A 5,850-nucleotide genomic window follows, 5' to 3' on the forward strand; every position below is an offset into this window, starting at 1 on the left:
GATGGACGGATGAACGGATAGATGAACATGAGTGGGCAGGTGGGTGATGAAGGCATGGATACATGAACCTACAGCCAAGTACACGCAGGACACATGCCGCCGTATACCAAACACAGTCCTGCCCAGGGACACATGTTAGACGTGCTCACATCCTTCCTATGTGCAATTCTCTTCCTCTCCCTGCCTTCTTCCCTTTCTTTCCAGTGAAGGAAAGCTTTATAGAGTCGTGGTTGAGAAATGAACTCTGGAATTCAACTACTTGGATTGGAATGGTTGAAATTTCCCAGCTGTGTGAACTTGAACATTCTTCTGAAGCTTTCTATACCTAAGCTTCTTCAGCTATGAGAAGGAGAAGACGGTACCTAAATACAGGGTTTGTGTAAGGAATAAAAGAGATGAAAAATCCTTAGAAGACACGGGAAGTGCTTGGAAGGGTATCTGGTCCGCAGTAAAGCCTCGGTACACCCCGGCTATTATTGCTGAGATGGGTGTTTCTCCTGCAGCAAACAATCTGGAGATCCCAGAAATTTCCAGAAAATGCCCATATCCCCAGGGAAGGAGGTTGAGACCTCTCTTCTCCTCCCCAGCACCCCCTGCATGAGAGTGTGTGTGTGTGTGTGTGCGTGTACACACTCACATACACACACACACACACACACACGAGACCAGATCCCAGATCAAGCTCCAAAGGAGGGGAGGGAGTTCTCCTGGAGATCCCCCGGAGCCCGCAATCAGGCTGAGCCAGGCCCAGGAATAAGCCAGGGAGAGCCAGCCTCCAGGGCGCCAAGCCCCCAACCCCAAACAATGATATATATTTTCAATTTTCTCAAAGATTATATATTTTTTTCCTCCAGATGTTCATCTTGTGCTTTTTGACCAGGATAAACTGAAAAATAATAGAATCCAGATGGAAAAGAGATACTCATTCGTCCTGTACAGATTGTGGTGCTGGCACCAGCCCTCCCCCGACTAGCTTCACCCCAAGGTGGGGGGAGCTAAGGAGCCATTGGTCAGACTGGAAGGGGAAGGTGGATTAGGGTGCGGGGCAGCTTGCAGCCCCCACTGGCCTCACAGCCTGGTGACATGAGAAGGTCTGGGGTCCAAGCCCAGGGACCAGGACCTTGTTTCTGTGTAACCTTGGCTGACTCACTCCCCTCTTGGAGACTCATTCTCTCACCTGCAAAATGGGGATAATAATTTCTCAGTTGTCCGCCACAATGGGTGGATGGGAGATTTAAATAAGCTGCACATGGGAGGGCTTTGTGAGCTGTGACCCTGCTGCCACACCCCCACACACACACACACACACAAAGCACTATCTATAACTGAGCTGACTCAGGAAACCAACCGCAGCATGAAGGGTCCTGGCTTCCCCTGCCCACACCAGGCATCTGGCCTGGGTCTAACACATAAGCAGGGCTCTGGGCTTCAGGGCTGGGTCTAATATATGACCTGCCTTATCTCTTCTGCAGTTGTCAAGCCTCCCTGACTCCAGCATGTCCCATTCTCAAATTCCACTGGATGGATTCCGTAGCACCAGCACTTTGTATAGCTTAGAAAGACTGCCAAGAGGACCCCTTTTGTGGTGAAAGGCCATCCAAGGGAGAAACCACAGATCTCAATCGTCTGTCTTAGAGGCAACTCCTTTGGGAAGTCCTTCCTAGTGTCTAACTAAAATTCACTTTGCTGCAATGTGTTTTCCCTGCAACCTCTGCCTCCTGGGTTCAAGTGATTCTCAAGCCTCAGCCTCCCGAGTAGCTGGGATTACAGGTGCCCACCACCATGCCCGGCTAATTGTTGTATTTTTAGTAGAGACGGGGTTTCACCATGTTGGCCGGACTAATCTCGAACTCCTGACCTCAAATGATCTGCCCACCTCCGTCTCCCAAAGTGCTGGGATTACAGGCTTGAGCCAACTCGGCTGGCCTTGTTTTCTCTTACTGTGGCCCAAGGACTATCTAGTTGACCAAGGACTATCATTTTCTGGCAAACAAAATAATTTCTCATGCCCCATTCACAGAGGGGAGGCTGTCTAATGAATTTTTAAAGCACTGGGAGTCTAGAGTTCAAGGACCCACCCCACCCCTTACTGGTTACTTGACCTTGGGCAAGTTACCTTGGGGACTCCATGGCGGCTCCAGCTCCTCCCCCTCACCCCAGCTCCAGCCTCCCCACTAGGGGTGAGACTTTATCTCCCAGGAGCAGGAGGGAGGTGATTTGAAGGAGACGAGAAGAGCTGCTCACTCTGCCCAGAGTAATTGGTGGTAATCCCACAGCCGGGCCTATCACCTCACTCCCAGCTGCGGGGACGCTGTGGCCTCATCATCCGTCATTAGACGGGCTCTCCTGGCGGCTCAATTGTAGAACACGATTTTAATAACCCTGGCAGGAGGGGATCGTTTTTCTTCTGTCACTTAACTCCGATTCTGTTGGAGAAAGACAGAGACATGAAAAGAGAGAATGGCTGACAGAGTACAGGGGGTACTAGGGACAGAATCTGAGAGGGAGATGCATCTAGCCAGCTGAGGAAGAGGAAGAGAGCAGAGCCAGGGAGAAGCAGGGTGAGGAAGAGGCCTGCTGTGAAAAGAGCGGACAGAGAGAGGAGATGGGCACTCCTCCGCCCTGTGGTTCCCAGGGTCGCTCTCTCGCCCTGGTCCCCGTCCCCTGCACCAGCAGCAGAATGGAGTTGTCAGGTTACAACACCCCGCAATCACACAGGCTTAGGCTGCCCCCTTGGGTTCAGCTTAGGGCCTTGAGCGAGTGGACAAAGAATCCCAGTGTTGGGGTAAGGGAGGCTGGGAGGGCTCCTGATTTAGGACTCTTAGCACAAGAGCTATAATTCCTCCGGAACATAGCTACCCTCCAGTGCAGGGATTAGCAACACACGTGTGAGTCCGACAGGCATGGGCTGCATGCTGAGCCCTGCCACATGGTAGCCAAGTGGCCTTGCTGGCCTTTCCTGCCCTTGGTGTCCTCATCTGTACAACAGGCACCTACTTCCCGCAGTTGCTGGTGACTCTAGGAGCTGATGGGCGTGCCACGCCTAACACAGTGCATGGTACAGAGAACAGAGCCTGGGCAGCCGGGAGCCTCTCGGACGGCTTGAGCTGTGGCAGGGAGCACACCGTGAACCTGTGTTCAGACTTCTTCAGCTCCGGTTCCGCTAGCCCTGGGAGGCATCCCACCCCACCAGATACCACCAGCAGAGGCAGGAAGGAGGCCACAGGGGGACTCTGGGGGGACTCAGGGGGCCCTCCAGGGCTGCCGCCCAGCCCCCTGTCTGGGCAAAGCAAACTTGCAGAGCTGAGTCCTGAGGCCTGCAAAGCTAGGGGCACAGCACCACCTTCTGGCCATTGGGAGGAAGCAGCAAGGGACCTTTGTCTCCTTCTCCCAATGGCCAGCTAGGATGGGGAGCCTGGGACTTCAGGGAGGCACCAGATTGGATCCCTGGGTCCTTCTCCCTGCCTCAGAGCCCACCAAAATCTCCTGGACAGGCCCACGGGAAGGTGGTGACCAGGCTCACAGGGCAGGTCACAGCTCTCCAAGTCTGCATGTTTCCCTCCAAGCCCCAGGGTCCAGGCCCAGCCCTGGAAAAGAAGCATCTTTCATTCAAGTCTGAAAGACTTTTCTGCGGACTGGGGGCCACAGAGATGAGGGGGATCACCCAATTTCTAACATGGGGGAGCCACCGTCTGGCTGAGGAGAAGAGGCTAAAGGCAGCGCCTGGGACTCAGGAGGGTTCTAAGGCACACAGGCGGGGCGGGGCAGACAAGCAAAGGCGTGCCTGGAGGAACAGCCTGGACCTGGGGCAGTCAGGGTGCAGCTGGGGGCGTTGCAAGGAAGAGGGACCCCATTACGAGCTACTAGCTCAGGGAGACTCAGTTCCTCCAAGGGCCAGGCCTGTGGATGGGTGAGCCCCAGCACCCTCTGATGACCTTAAATATCATCCCCTCCCTAGGTATGTGAAAAGGGTGTGATGGGACGAGGTGGGGGCCCAGGTCTGTGTCCTGGGCCCAGGGCTTGTAGCCCAATGGTGCCACCTCTGATTTTTGCTTTCTCATGTCTAGGAGGAAGCTGTGCTGCTCTGAAACCTGCCGGTAATTCCTCTTTCCCAGGAAAGGCAGGAAAGCCCTGCGGTGAGCTCAGACCCCGGGCAGGGAAAGGGGCGGGTCATGAGGGGAGGGGCTCTGATGTCCATCAGAGCTGAGGTCTGAGCAGGAGTGGGGAGGCACTGACCAGCACAGCCACAGATCAGGCAGCAAAGGCTCAAGGCCTACAGACCAGTGGAGTGGGGTCCCTGTGCCTGAGCAGTGGGGGTCAGGGCGTCCCAGGACCCTGGAGAGCTTCCAGGACCAGACCGGAGCACACGTGTGTGGCCGGCTGAAGCCTTTGTCCTCAGGCTCAGGCCATGGCAGGCCTCGCCCTTATCAGACTGGGCCCATAGCTCCAAGAGCTCACCCACACCTTTCCACCTGGTGTGGGGTTCCTCTGGGCACCCCCACCTGCCCCAGGACTCCAGGGATCCAGCAGCAGAGAATAGGGTGGGAGGCAGCCTCCACAGCCCTGCATGCCCTCCCCCAGAGCCTGCTCTCCTGGAGGCTTCTCTGAACTAGGCATGACGTGTGACGTAGGGACTTGCCCTCAGAAGCCCCCAGGGGGTGTGGCTGCCCCCATCACACATAAGTACCTGGGACCATCGTTATTTCCTCCTCCTATTTGAAGGAAAATGAATCCCATGTCACATGCCCCTGGTCGCATCCAATCAGTGTCTAAGTCCTCCTGACTCTCCCTCCTTGAAATCTCTCAGATCCGTGGTGATTTTCCCTCATCCTATGGCGTGGGCCACCTACAATCACCTCTGTGAGTTGTCCTCTGCCTCCCTCCACAACATTACAGAGGTACCTTCCACCTGCTGCGCCCCTCTTCAGCCACAGAGGACAACTCCAGGAGCCCCTCTGCCACCTCTCCCAGGCCCACCAGGTCCCTGTGTTCCCCTGAGGATTTAGGGCATCCTGGAGGGTCACACGCTCGTGGTGTGTAAGGACTCTGCCCAGCAGGGAGCTCATTCTCCACCAGGGAGCAGAGCACCCCAAAGACACAGCAGGCATGGGGCCAGGTCAGTCCTCTGATCCCAGGCCTTGGCAGGACTCTCCAGCAGCCCGTGGGCAATGCCCTGCTATGCACCGCAGTCAGGAGACAGCTGCACCCCCAGCCTCCCCCTCAGCTCCTCCTCCTGTTCCTCCCCACGTCAGTGCCAGACCTGTTGGCCCGCAGAGCCCCTCCTTGCCCTTCCTGAACTCTGTAGTGGGGGCTGATCCCTGCAGGCTGTGTGTCCCAGGCTCCTGCTCTGCGGGCTTCTGACTGGATTTGGCAGGTAAGAAAGAGGCCTTGGTGGGAGATCGGAGGATGGGAGGAAGGCCCAGGACATTTTGCAGCCTCCCTCCCGCCTCAGGTAGCGCCTCTGACAACCATGTTTTCCTCCTCGTCTGCTCAGCCCTTGCGTTCCAGGGACCTGGCCTCCTCCTTGTCTTTCCTGCCTAAGAGTGCTCGCAGCTTCCAGCTGTTCATGGCCTCTGGGTTTGCCTCTCTGTCCCCTGGTTGATCCTTCCCCCTGTAGGGCTGCCACACATACAACCCTAGTTCTGCTTCTTTTCTCTCACAAACATGCTTGAAAGAGAGAATTTCAGGGACCATCAGAAAACCCCCCACAACCTCCTCTACTCCCAGCATGGCTGTGCACACGCACACATGCAGTCCCTGAGTGCTGAGGGAAGGCTGACCCTTAGAAACATGAGGGGTCCTGGCTCCTCCATGGAGGTAAAGGAATATCTTCTTTTTTTTTTTTTTTTT

The 5,850-nt window shown here is 55.7% G+C and overlaps 1 long non-coding RNA gene across 1 annotated transcript in view; it reads left to right on the forward strand.

Moving 5' to 3' along the window:
* The first annotated feature begins 5,269 nt into the window (after positions 1–5,269).
* LOC108290071 overlaps positions 5,270–5,850 on the forward strand; it is a 22,899-nt gene continuing 22,318 nt past the window's right edge. Inside the window, exon 1 of the long non-coding RNA XR_001819419.1 lies at positions 5,270–5,374. This is a non-coding gene — a long non-coding RNA (uncharacterized LOC108290071). The remainder of the gene's footprint in view (positions 5,375–5,850) is intronic.

The sequence above is a fragment of the Cebus imitator genome, unplaced genomic scaffold (genome assembly GCF_001604975.1).
Source record: "Cebus imitator isolate Cc_AM_T3 unplaced genomic scaffold, Cebus_imitator-1.0 Scaffold420, whole genome shotgun sequence".
Taxonomy (NCBI): Eukaryota; Metazoa; Chordata; class Mammalia; order Primates; family Cebidae; genus Cebus; species Cebus imitator.